The sequence below is a fragment of the Nyctereutes procyonoides genome, unplaced genomic scaffold, assembly GCF_905146905.1.
Source record: "Nyctereutes procyonoides isolate TBG_1078 unplaced genomic scaffold, NYPRO_anot_genome, whole genome shotgun sequence".
Taxonomy (NCBI): domain Eukaryota; kingdom Metazoa; phylum Chordata; class Mammalia; order Carnivora; family Canidae; genus Nyctereutes; species Nyctereutes procyonoides.
Window position 1 is genome coordinate 38,790,582 of NW_026575120.1, and position 14,511 is coordinate 38,805,092.

Below are 14,511 nucleotides of genomic sequence, written 5' to 3' on the forward strand. Positions count from 1 at the left end.
GTTTATTTTATTTGGTTATCAGTTTATTATAGAAAAGATAATGAATAGAGAGGCATAGAGATTTGGTTCTTTGGGACAATGTAGATCTTCAGGAGGAAGATTTAACCTGTTAGGAGAAGCCTAAGATGAGCCTTGACATAAATTTGGATTCTCGCCATGTGGTCTGGGCATTATGGATACAGAACTCTGTATTCACACATATTCTAACTGTCAGCACATTGGAAAGACCAAGACAAAATGTGGTATCTTTTCTCTGCATGATGGATTTTCTAAGGAGCATGTTCAGCTTTCAGTAAATGAAAAATTTGTAATACTCTTCATGGAAGCCATGATGTGTGTAATTTATTTTATTAATAATTACTTACTGAGAACTTTTTATGTGTCATGAAATATGCTGAATGTTAGTAATACCACAATGAATAAGGAAAAGATGCTAATGGGAGACAAGGTGGGACAATTAATATAGTAATATTTATTAGGGTAAAAATAGTGAAAGTTAAAAATTCACCCAGAGACACATTGCCTGAGTGATAGAACCGAAAACAAAAACCAGTGAGTCTGGTACAACGCCAGAGCTCACAACTATTGTTCTACTTTCCTACTCCTTAATTCCAACAAAATGAAAAACAATGTGAGCATCACTTAAGTCAATAAAAGAATCTACCTTGGATTCTTGACACCTTAGAAGCACCCATCAGGACCCCTCCCAGTTACTACTGCTTTTTTTAAAGGTAAAAATAAACCTGATTTTTATCCTCATAGATTAGTTTTACATTTTTTTGTTTTGTAAAAATGGAATCCTAAAATATATATTTTTCCCATCTGACCTCTTCTCTTCAAACTAATAATTGTAAGACTTATTCACACTGTTGTTGAAGGTACTTGATTATTTTCATTGACACTCTTATTCTACTGTATGAATAGTCTACAATTATTTTATATTAATGAACATTTGAATTGTTCCAGTGTTTGGTTATTTTAGTAGAAGTGCTATAAACATTCTTTGGGGCTGTTGGCTTAGAGTAGGGTAATACTAAGCTAGGATATACGTATGTTTAACTTTTGTCAATGATGATAAAATTTTTTCCAAAGTGGTTGTATCAACTTAGACTTCCACAGCTGGAATTCCTGCTGCTTCACAAATTTAGGCACTTAATATTGATTTGAAGGTTTTAGCCATTCTGGTAGGTGTTCATTATCTCATTTTAGTTTTAGTGAATGATTTCCTGATTTTTACAGAGGTTATTCTTGTTCATTTACATACCCTCTTTTTTTTTTGAAGTGTTTGTTGAAGACCCTTCCCTGTTTTTGTTTTTTAACTGGGTTGTCTTTTATTTATATATTTTCTAATTGTTTTTGAGTAGTTTTTATAGACAATTCTCTCTCTCTCTTTTATTCTTGTTACAATATCCAGACATGTTGTCTTACTTTTGAGATGGCTTTCTTTAAAAATAATAATTTTAAAGCCAACACTACCGATGGAGTTATTTTTTTTAAAGATTTTATTTATTTATGCATGAGAGACAGAGAGAAAGAGGCAGAGACACAGGCAAAGGGAGAAGCAGGCTCCATGCAGGGAGTCCGACATGAGACTCGATCCCAGCTCTCCAGGGTCAGGCCCTGGGCTGAAGGCGGTGCTAAACCACTGAGCCCCCTGGGCTGCCCCAATGGAGTTACTTTAGATTTCAATATAAGGGCAGATGCAGCTTGCCCAAAGGCCAATTGTGTGGGATGAGTCAGGTATGGCTTAACACAGGACAGCGCAGTCAACAGTCATTGCAAGTGGATTTGTTACCTTGTGAACTAGTGCTATTGAGGCCTTCTCCATTTAGCCCGGGCTTTGGCAATCACAAGATGGAATGGGGAAAAAAAAAAAAAAAAAAAAAAAAAAAAAAAATATATATATATATATATATATATATGAAGATATGAAGCTAAATAGGAAGCTAGGCTTTTCTAGTGTAGAAGCCTCTCTGGGTGGTGGTGGGAGGGAATCTTACACTTTAAGAAAAGGTTATTAACATTATACCAGTAGGTGCCAGTGGAGTAAATGAAGAGTTGGCAATATAAAATAAAATGGAAAAAAAATAAAAAATAAATAAAATAAAATGGAGTACAATGGAAGTTGAAAAATACCACTGTGGTTGGTTGTAGTAAGTTGGATAATGGGCCCTGGAACTGTACGTGTTACTTAATTAGGCAGAGTATTTGCAGATAGGATTAAGTTAATGATCGTGACCTTGGGAGATGATCCCGAATTTTCCAAGGGCGTTCTAATTACAGTGGGTTCTATTTCTCTGAGAGGTGGGCACAGAGAGACTTCACAGGCAGGAAAATGCGAGCTCTGTGACTGTGGAACAGAAATAGTGATATGTTTATAAGTCAAGGAATGTCAACAGCCACCAAAAGCTGGAAGAGGAGAAGGGCAGATTCTCCCTGGAGCCTCCAGAGGAACTGAGTTCCTGCTGACACATTGATTTGAACACAGTGAAACTAATTTGGGACTTCTGGCCTCCAAAACAATGAGAGAACAGAGCTGTTGTTTTAAGCCACCAAGTTTGGGGTAATTTGTATAGCAGGGACAGGAAACTATGCAAGTATCAATGTCATTTTAGTGGGGAAAAGTTACAAAAATAGCTCTAGAGCAGTGCTCTTCAGTTGAATTTTAACCAATGATGTAAATGCCCTTGCCCTGCTGTAGTCCACTAGTCACGTTTGGCTGTTGAGCACTTGAAATGTAGCGGAGACAACTGAGGAACCAAATTTTAAATTATGTTTAATTTTAATTCACTTGAATTTGTATTTAAATAGTATGGCTAAAAAAATAAATAAAATAAAAATAAAATAATAAATAATAAATAAATAAATAAATAAATAAATAAATAAATAGTACAGCTGCTGGGCTACCGCGTTGGTTGCGCTTCTTATTTTTCTTCCATGTTCTTTTATAGTTTAAAGAACCTACAGCATTTATTTTTTTTAAATGGCATTCTCAGATTTTTTCCCCCTTCATTTGGAGAATGATGATTTAATCATCCTGCACACACTCTTTATTGTCAAAAAGAGTTGGTAACTAGTCATTTCTTTGAGCAGATGCCTAACTGGCCCATTTTCCTAACTAATGTCCAGTTTAGATTATTTTTATTTATCTGTTTTTGAAGAATGCCAATTGTGTTTATATATTTTCCAAGAAAAATACACATTTATACATTAAAAAAAATACACATTAAACATATTTGTGACGGACAACTTTCCTAAAGGTACTGTGGTTTAAATTTACGTGTACTGGAATTCAGACTAGAGTGGACCCTTAGAAGATGGCCACTTGTTTGTTTGTTTGTTTGTTTGTTTGTTTTCTTTTTACCTTCGTGAGCTACTGTGTCAAGAACTTTGATTTTTCAATGAGAAAGAGAACTGTGTATATTTGAGGTCGAAAAGTCAGAAACACCCTTCCGTTTTGCTCTCTAAAGAGTTAGCACTGTGTACGCTAGGGTCCCAGCAAGGAGAAACTAGGCTTCAATCACTCCTGTGAGAGAGGGAAATGGACTCTCATCTTTCTTGAAACCCTTTAGAGGATTTATCTGAGGTCTGTCTTGAAGTTCCAGGTTAGGGAATGGGGCTGAACTTCTTTTACTTCAAATTTTGCTGGAAGAACTTAGGGAGACATCTCAGCATGAGCACTGCTTTTGTTGGAATGTGTGGCTCCTGCAATTCCCCTTGTGTTTGTCATCTTTCCTCTGTGCAGTTCTTCTGTGATCACTTTGTCACCTGAGAAATTTGGTACTTCTCAAGGTTGCAAATAAAAAGTTCACTTTATTCCAGGTGGAGAAGGTTAGTTCCAGGCCACTACTCTGAAGCCTTTAGGGCTTCTGCTGTTTGTTTCCTGACTTGTCTTGATAGTATGAGCTCCCATTTCAATGAATCTAAACTCATTTTAAATTATTCTGCTCCCTCTACATTTGGTTTTCCCTCAAGTTTAGTTGAATCAAGTGCATGCTGTTATTTTTAAAACTTAGAGATATTCCCCACGTCTTCTGACTCAGTAAACCTTCTCCCAAAACACCAATGCTAATCTTCTTACTCCATATCAGAGGGACTACATGAAGCCAAAGGGAGAAGTCTCAGCCTAATAATTTCTTAGAATCATTTATGACTGCAGTACTCAAACATTCATTTTACAGAAGCCCTGCACGGTGTACTGATGGAAACAGTAGCATTGTTGACGATAAATACTATATTAGCTTTTAATCAGTCTTCATAAGCGTAAGGACAGTGCCTTGGGAAAAACCAAGGTACATACAACTAAACTAATTTTTGTATATGCCTTCAGTTTGGATGGATAATCAATAAGGCCTAGATATATCACCCAGTGCAAATCATGGTGGAAAAGTAAGCACCAGACTAAGGCAGGAAAAAGTGTCAAGAGAAGCCAAGGACAAATAGGAGGACAGAGTTTTGTCCTTTCCATGCTGTGCAAGTGAAATTATCCTCTAACAGGGACCACAGAATGCCGTGCGCTGTTCCCATGCTGCCTGGGCCAGAGGTCCTGACCTGTATATATGTATTGGTTTCTTAGGGTGTCTTAGCAAAGCACCACAGACTGTGTGGTGTCAGACAACAGGATTTGTTCAGCTACAGTTCTGGAGGTCAGGAGTCTGAAATCAAGGTGTTAGGAGAATTGGTTCCTTCTACAAGTCCAGAGGGAGAAATTGTTTCATTTGTCTACCTGAGTTCTGGCGGTTGCTGGCGATCCTTCGTGCTCTGTGACATGTTTGTGCATCTTTCTGGTGTTTGTCGTCACTTTTACAAGGCCTTTTTCCCCTCTGTGTGTCAGGGTCTGTGTCTTCATGCGGCCTTCTTTTCTCTGTTTTTTAGAGTCTGTATCTTCACATGGCCCTCTTATAAGGATACCATTCATTGGATTTAAGATCCACCCTAATCCATTATGACCTATCCTTAATGCCCATCATCTATTTACTCCATCCCCCCACCCACCTCCCTTCCAGCAACCCTCAGTTTGTTCTCTATTGTTAAGAGTGTCTTATGCTTTTCCGCCCTCTCTGGTTTTATCTTGCTTTATTTTTCTTTCCTTTCCCCTGTGTTCGACTGTTTTGTTTCTTAAATTCCACATACAAGGGGAATCCCTGGGTGGCTCAATGGTTTAGCATCTGCCTTCGGCCCAGGGCATGATCCTGGAGTCCCGGGATCGAGTTCCACATAGGCTCCCTGCATGGAGCCTGCTTTTCCCTTTGCCTATGTCTCTGTCTCTCTCTCTCTCTCCCTGTTTCTTTCATGAATAAATAAATAAAATCTTTAAAAGATTCCATATATAAGTAAGATCATATGGTATTTGTCTTTCTCTGACTTGTCACTTAACATAATACCCTCAAGTTCCATTCATGTGGTTGGAAATGGTAAGATTTCTTTTCGATGGTTGAATAGTATCCCATTGTATATATATCCCACACCTTTATCCATTCATCAGTCCATGGACATTTGGGCTCTTTCCATATTTTGCCTATTTTGGATAGTGCTGCTATAAACACTGGGTGCATGTGCACTTTCAAGTCACTGTTTTTGTATCCTTCAGATAAATATCTAGTAGGTAGGGTGATAGTAGGGTGATAGAGCAAAGAGTCTAACTTTTTGAGGAAACTCCAGACTGTTTTCCAAAGTGACTGTACCAGTTTGCCTTCCCACCAACAGTGTACAAGAATTCCCCTTTCTCCACATCCTTACCACCATCTGTTGTTCCCTGAATTGTTAATTTTAGCCATTCTGACCATTATGAGATAGTATCTCATTGTGGTTTTGATTTTTATTTTCCCTGTTGCTGAATGATACTGAACATTTTTTCATGTGTCTTTGTTAGCCATTTGTATGTTTGGAGAAATATCTATTCATTTCTTCTGCACATTTCTTAACTGGATTTTTTTTTATTTTTTTGAGTGTTGAGTTTGATAAGTTCTTTATAGATTTTGGACACTAGCCCTTTATCTGTTATATCATTTGCAGGTATATTATTTCATTCTGTCAGTTGCCTTTTAGTTTTGTTGATTGTTTCCTTTGCTGTGCAGAAACTTTTTATCTTGATGAAATCCCAGTAGTTCATTTTTGCTTTTGTTTCCCTTGCCTCTGGAGATGTGTCTAGTAAGAAGTTGCTGTGGTCAAGATCAAAGAGGTTGTTGCCTGTGTTCTCCTCTAGGATTTTGATGGATACCTGTCTCACATTTAAGTCTTTCATCTATTTTGAGTTTATTTTTGTGTACAGTGTAAAACAGTGGTCTAGTTTTATTCTTCTACATGTGGCTGTCCAGTTTTTCCAACACCGTTTGTTGAAGAGACTGTCTTTTTTCCACTGGATATTCTTTCCTGCTTTGTTGAAGATTAGTTGACCATAGAGTTGAGGGTCCATTTCTGGATTCTCTATTCTGTTCCATTGATCTCTGTGTCTGTTTTTGTGCCAGTACCACCCTGTCTTGATGACCACAGCTTTGTAATAGAACTTGAAGTCCAGAATTCTGATGCCTCTAGCTTTGGTTGACCTAATCTTAAAGTAAATAATTATATCTGAAAAGATATAATAAATATCCAAATAAGGCCATGTTTAGAGTTTCTGGGTGGATATAAATTTTGGAAAACACCTGAAGTCACTAAAATTACTAAGAATTTCTGTTTAGATCAATTTAGCTGGGCAGAGAAATAGGTGGTTTTGGAAGTCTACTCAAGTTTTCTTATTTAAATTACATATTTAACTTTGTGTAATATAAAAGAGTCCCAGTTACTTATATTTTGTGTTCTACACATGCATGCGTGCACACACACACATGAAGTAAAAGATTTATTGTTTGGCTTGGGGATCAATATATTGTGACACTGACTCACCAATACCACTAGCATTTATTGAATTCTATTTGTGAAGAAGCATTTTGCTAATTTTAAATCTAAAGTGCAAATCTGACCATATCATACCTGTGGCTAAGACATTTTAATGGTGCTACATTGCCTAAAGTCCAAGGTGTTAGCTTGAAATATAGTGCCCTTCCTGTTACCTCTGCAGTCTTACATCCTCTCATTTCCATGTTGCACTCTGTGCTCCAATAATACAAATTATTCCTGTTTCCCAGGACATGCTCTGCGTATTTGACATGCTTTTGTCCAGGATATTCTCTCCAACCACAATATCCTCTCTACTCTTCACCTCCTTAGTCTCTTATCTTCTAGGATTCAGTTAAGATGCAACTTTCAACAAGAAGACTTCTCTGAATATCCAGAATGAACCACATTTTTTAACACCCATTACACTGTATGAATATTTCCAATGAAGTCTTTATCATAGTATTCCAAAATATAGCAGAGTGTGAGATGCTGGGGGAGAGGGCAGACACAGTTACCGTATTTATTATTGGCATCCTGTCAATGATCAGATTGTACGCAAGTAATATTTGCTGAACTGAGCTAATATCAGATGTAAACGATGCAGGCCTAATTTACTCCTCCCATGAAAATTGATTGCTCTTTGATGCTAGATAGATTCTTTCATTACTTGAACAGGGTATGATTCTGTTGCATCATATTGAATGGTGCTATAGATGCACTGCGTACAGTGTTGAAAGACTTGCTGAACTGACTGTATTCATAGATGTTCCAAAAGAGTCCTATAAAGCAAAGAATTTAGTATTTGTTTTTGATTTCGGTGTTTCAAGACCTTGTGTTATTTCTATTTAAGATTATTTTCAATCACAATTTCATGAGGCTTCTTGCTGAATTATAAATATGTAAATTGCTTATCATCAGAGCAAAAATATCACTTTTATTAGTTAATTTGGACTTTATACCTAGATTAATGTGAAAATAAAAGCAAATCAATATAAAACTAGATTTAATAGCTATCGAAGCCAAGTTTACATGGTAAAGAGATAATTAACATTGTCATGGTAGTACGTTATATATGAAGGACATGCTCTATTCTTATACGCAAGTAGATAAAAAATAAATTTGATATGTTATAACTAGAACTTCTCTTGTCATTAAGGGAAATGGAACTTCAATTGAAGCAGATATATTCTTCACATATACTTCTTTGAAAAATAGTTTGTATTTCAAACTGGAATTGGAATACTTTGTAATAGAAAGATTATCTCTATATCTAATTGTGGCTCACCTTGATGGTAATAATGCAGCAACTGAAGATTATTGTAGCAGGTGAGAAATATTTTTGAGATGGTGAAAAATAAACTGAGTCATTTGTGTTACGCTTTTGACTTACTTGGCAATGTAAATTTAAAGGTATAAGTATTATAAGATAATGCGTTATTGTCATTTTATACAATAAAAAGTCAGATAGATACTTGGTGAGTCTCATTCCGGGATTGACATTTGAGGGTGGCATTTGCATTGAAAGGAAATTTATGATACAAAAAAACAATGAATTACAATCTCATTTTTCATGTCTGTGGAGATGCATGCTACCAGCATTACATTATTTTTTTCCAGTGTAATTTCTTTTACTTGGAAAGTAGTTACTATTGAGTCTATTCAATGAGAAAACATGGTAAGTATAAGTAAGTTTCTACTTAGATACAAGACAGTCACAAATGACAGCTAGTTCATATTTTGGAGAAATAGTTACTTAGACATTGATTTAGAGTTAGATTCACATTGTATTGCTTACTACAAAAATCTAATTTCAGTGATTACCCTCAAGAATATTCTAAGCTAACATATAAAATCAACAGTGATGACTTAAAGTAAACCAAAATTATTGATACAGAATAACACATAATCATACCCGTCTGCAGTTCTGAATTAGGAGGAGCAGTATACTTCTGTTGTGGAATGAGAGATGATATATTTTTTATGGTAAATATTAGTTCAGAATTCTTTTCATAAAATAATTTTCCAAGAAAAACATACATTTTAAAATAAAGCATACACATGTTCTGATAACTGGTTGAAGATTAGAATAAAATAATGAAAAATAACCATGCTTCAGCATGGTTTACAAATAAGGCATTTTGATTAAAACAAAGAGTTGTATGCATACTCTAAAAGAACTTTAAAAAGTTCCCAGGAGGCCTACCAGCACAATCTCTTATTTTACTAATGAGGAAACCAAGAACCACGGGGTTATGTGACTTGCATAAGTGAGTTAACTGCAGACCTAGAAATCCTTCATCACAATGGGAACCATTGCTCCTTCTCTGTCATTTGATACCTCTCTCCTCTGGCTAATTCTTCTTTTCTTCTCCACCCAGAGGGACTTCTTATAATCATAGTGATGGCCTACAGAAAATGTTATTTTGTAGATTCTAATGACTATAAAAATTGGCCCACGGTTCTCACTATGAGAACATATAGAAGGGGATATTCAGCAAGAAAAATATATCAACCGTATTGTACAACCCACGTGTCCAACAGGAAAATTTAAAGAACTGGTGGTCATAATACACTCATTTAAGGACAGCTTGTAAATGGCATAACTCAAGCTTTCTTGCATTTTGGTATAGAGAGTTTATCAACCTCAGTCAGAGCATTCCCTCCGGGAACCCCAGCTCCTGAGATGTTTTCACTACCTTTTACATATAGGTGAAACCTTATACATGTTAGTTGATTGCAAAGAGTGTGAAAATCAAAATTACAGTTATGGAGTCCATCAACATTTCACTTATAATCCCTGATTAACGTGAGTTGAGGAAAGAAGTAAAACTTAAAACACTGCAAATATATACTAAGCGATTCTTTTATTACCTTTTATTCTTGAGTTGTTAGTCTTAATTATCACCTATTTAAATTAGCTTAGCTAGGGAGAAAAGAGCAAATATTTAAGATGGCACTTACCGTCCTCATCAATTAAAAGTAACCATATAATAAAATAATAATTTAGTATGCTCACTTCAACCTTCCAGCAATGCAGATTATTTGGATATATCCCTTAAAGATTAAAAATCACTCATTTAAAAACATTTAATAACTTTATTCCTGTTAGACTAGTATCAGAATTTTATACCTACAATTGAAAAAAATTGTCATAATTTTTTTAAACTTCTATTGTCATTGGAATATATATGGACATTTTCTTATGCTCCAGAGTATTATATTAGTCTTTTCAGACTTCATGCTTGTTTTGGTGGATGGGATGAGTTAAAGAACCTTCTGTCTGTTCCATTTCACTTCTAGTTAATGGGAGAATGAACCTAGGGAAGAAGGCAAGTAACTTAGACCAATCTCTTTGTAATAAACTTTCTGATACTGATAACTGCACCCCCTCCACTCCCAAATAATTAACTTTTCTAAGAAGAAGGTCCTATGGAATATTTTGGGCATTCCTGTTATGAATCTATTTATGTTGCTTATGGTAAACATATTTAGCTTCTTTGGATTTATGAACATGACTCCCCGGAGAATAACTCCTAAGCTAGGTGATCATTGAAGTGTTAAATGGAGATTTTTTTTCATGACCTGAATGCTCAGGAGTAAGCAGAACTATGCCTGATCCTTGAAATAAGGGAAAATTTTTAGCTAGGGGAACTCAACCCTGGGAACAGAGCTGTAAGGGGAACTTCTAGTTAGGCCACTTGAGACCTGCACTTTTCTCAGATGCCCAGGGTACACATAATACTGGACCTTAATTTTAGACCCCATACTACAGCCTTGTGATTGCTTTTTTCTTGAAATTATTGACAATATTGGTCTCTGGCTAGGATTGTTATTTGTATAAATCTGATTTACCCATCTGATTGTAATATCACTACATGGCTTGTAGTAATTACTAGCCTTAGTGAAATCAACAGCATTGTAAAGCCTCATGCAACATTTTTTTTCTTTCTATCCTGCTATCAACCTACTGTTTATTAACTATTTAGTGGTCTGTACTATTTTGAACCTGCTGTGTCAGCCATATTTGTGCATCATGCAAAATGAATTTAGAGAATGGGCGAGATGGGCCAGTGACTTCTTACACTTAGTTTAAAATGTAAATGTTATAGTTGGGGGTGGGGAGAATTTTATTTCCTATGACATTGTGCTTATATAGAAAAGATAATTCCTTTTCTTGAATCATTTTAGAAGGTTTTTCCACGTTGTAAAGGACAAGATGAGAATCTGACTGAGATCACTCACCGTAAGTGTTTGAGCACAATTGATTTAACAGCCACTCTGTTAAACTCTACTCCAAATTTAGATAAGTTGTGTCCATCTGCTTTTTTGTTGACCAGAAATAAATTGTATTTACCAGTTCTAAAGTCAACAATCAAAAAACAAGTTCAGTAATGGTACAGAAAACCCCAGTGAGAAGCGAGAAGCATATCTGAGGGGTAGGATAGAATAGGGGGTTTCAATTCATTTTTCAGATGAGCTTTTTTCAACAATGTTTCAGGTAAAACACCACACACATTCATTTAGAACTGTTCTACAAAGCATTTCTCTGAATTCAAGATCATAGAATGACTGGAAAATGTATTATTATTTTTTTCCTCTGTCAACCAACAATGTAGACTCATTCTGGACTGTCCAACAGCCACTTAGCATGGCAACAGAATCTCTCGCATCTCTCCCATGACCTTCCATAATCACTCGAGATCCCCTCACCTCTTGTTTTTATGATTTGTGCCACTTATTATCCTTTTATTCTCTATTCTTGCTCTTGTTCTTTCCAAAATAAAATAATTTTTAAGACAAATCATATTTTGGACTTTCGCAAGGTCTCTCATCCATGACATGTGATGTTTTTGGCCGGATAGACAATTCATTGCTGGGCACTGGGGCAAGAGGACATTCAGTGTAGAATCTTCAGCAGCATCACTGGCCTCTACCCATTAGATGCTAGTCGTACATCACTCCTTGTCCAGTTGTGAAGACCAAAATAGACACCAGACATTAAGAAATGTCTTCTGTGGGGGGCAACATTGCCCCTTGGTGGGAACTGCTTGTATGGATCGTACTTGTCACTTGGTCATTGGACTGCTATATTGCTGGGCACTATGAAATAAAAAAAAATAGACACATTGTAAGAATCAATGTTTAGTTTTCATTTAATCTATATTTTAGTGCCTGCTGTGTGCATGTGGAGATTTCCTAAGACTTCGTATTGATAAGGGTGATAATCATGGTATTATAGTATGCTCATAGTTACAGATCTCTGTGTATATACTGGAGGTAGAAACTCCTGTATCATCTTATTAGCATAAATATTGCAAGAGAAATGACCCCCCTGGATTCTTGTATCTTTTATCTTTGCTATTTGTGGAGAATCGTGCAAAAATTTTTACACATTTTAAAAATATAAGCTGTTTTAAGTTGCCAATTCATTGACACTCTGCCATATTTTATATCGTCTTTTCAATTAGGATCAGCTTGGCTCTGTATTCTTCTTTAGTTAATTTTGCATTTTCTTTAATGTGAATTTATATTTGGGATTAAGATCAGATTGACTAGATCTTCCACACAGTTTAGGCTGAATATTATTTATACGGTTGTTCCTTTGCCTTTTGCATTTGCCAATAGTTAAAAAAAGAAATGTTATAGAATGTGCTTTGCTAATAGAATGCAAATTCATATTGTTTAGCACATTCCATTTAGATTTGAGAAACATTGACCTTTAAGGTATAATGTGAAGGCTGATTTTCTCTAAAAGAGAGGAGATAAATATGTAAAATAAGCTTTGCTACACTTCTCAGCTTCTTTTTCAAAGAACTCTATGCCTACTATTAAGGAGAGAAGGAAGGCCTGGTTTTGCATTTTTCATAACACTTCCTTTGGCCATGTAACACCACATGACACCACATGACCCAGTGAATGCGTTCAGTAATCCATCTAGGGTCTTTCTAATCCATATGAAATGCTGTGCATTTTCCTCCTCCCTACCTCATAGGGCTATGGTAGGAAATGGAACGAAGGGATACAAATGAATGAATGCTTTTCGGATTTTGTGGATAAAATCATTGTATCATCTTGGTCATTTTTATTCAGATATATATAAAGTAGAGTATAACTTTTAGACAGTATAAAACCATGCTCTACGTAGAAGTTCAAACAATTTCTATAGTGGGTGCTGTCATTAAATTGGTTTGACTGACTTTTTTATTGCTTTTAAGTGAATTGACCAAGTCAGAGCTGTTTGGATATCTTGAGGCGGTTTCCTTCTGGTTCAGATTACTCACTTACTTGTGAGTAATCCTGACCTCAAAATTGATTTGTGGGTGTGTGTTTGTGCGTAGGCTATTTGATCCCTTTTTCGAGGGTAAAGGAAAGAATGGGAATGTCTTTTTTTTAAATCAAGGACTTTTTTTTTTTTCCTTAGACCGATTTATTTATTTATTTATAGATTTTATTTATTTTTTTGACACAGAGAAAGAGAGAGAACGAGCACAAGCAGGGGTAGCAACATTTTAGGGTCTTTTTCAGTGTCATTAAATGTGTCCACACGTATTTGTCTCTGAGATTTACTGTCCACCATCCACGCGCCCTCCCTTCCCAAGCTCAGTGTAGTTCTCTACTGCTTTTCAGGTACTCCTGGGCATTTGAATCAATTGGGAACCTGTTGGATGGTTTACCAATAAGTCATTACCTCAAAAGAGAAAACAGTGATTGTATTGGAAAAATATATGAGGCTAGATAGTTAATTTACTTAGTGTTCAAATTTCTTTTTTCTTTTTTTAAAGATTTATTTATTTATTCATGAGAGACACAGATAGAGAGGGAGAGGCAGAGACACAGGCAGAGGGAGAAGCAGGCTCCATGCAGGAAGCCTGATGTGGGACTTGATCCCAGGACCCCAGGATCATGCCCTGGCTGAAGGCAGGCACTGAACTGCTGAGCCACCCAGGGATTCCCAGTGTTCAAATTTCTAATAGTAAAGCTGTGCATTGTGGTATGTATAGAATTAATAATATCATATTAAATACCCCAAAAACTATATTGTAAATGATTTATGAAAAGAAACAGTATAATATTTCTGTATTATTGTGATTTATATTTTAAAATTTATCTCTCTTTGAATATTATCTAGATTGTATATGTCAGTAATAATATGAAGAATAAATATACTATTTATAAGAAAAACAGAGAAGGCACAATCTTTAGATCAGAAAGGGTAAAAAGTATATCTTAAGCATGATACCTTTTTTCCTACTTTAAATGATAAGCCATCAATTTTCACATAAAATGATTTGTTTTCTTTAGTCTCTATTTTTATTTATTTTTTTTAAAGATTTTATTTATTTATTCATGATAGTCACAGAGAGAGAGAGAGAGGCAGAGACATAGGCAGAGGGAGAAGCAGGCTCCATGCAGGGAGCCTGACGCAGGATTCGATCCCGGGTCTCCAGGATCGCACCCTGGGCCAAAGGCAGGCACCAAACCACTGCACCACCCAGGGATCCCTATTTTCTTTAGTCTCTAATATTGCAAAGAGGCATGGGTGATTTTGTGTCTTTGACATATTTAGCATTTATTTGCAAAAATTTGATTCACAATGTCACTTTTGAGCTTTGAACACAATATGCATACGCA

General features: G+C 35.8%; 1 protein-coding gene across 1 annotated transcript in view; it reads left to right on the forward strand.

Moving 5' to 3' along the window:
- Positions 1-14,511, forward strand: part of CNTNAP2 (contactin associated protein 2) — a 1,382,004-nt gene that overhangs the window by 247,424 nt on the left and 1,120,069 nt on the right. The gene's annotated exons all lie outside the window — the stretch shown is intronic.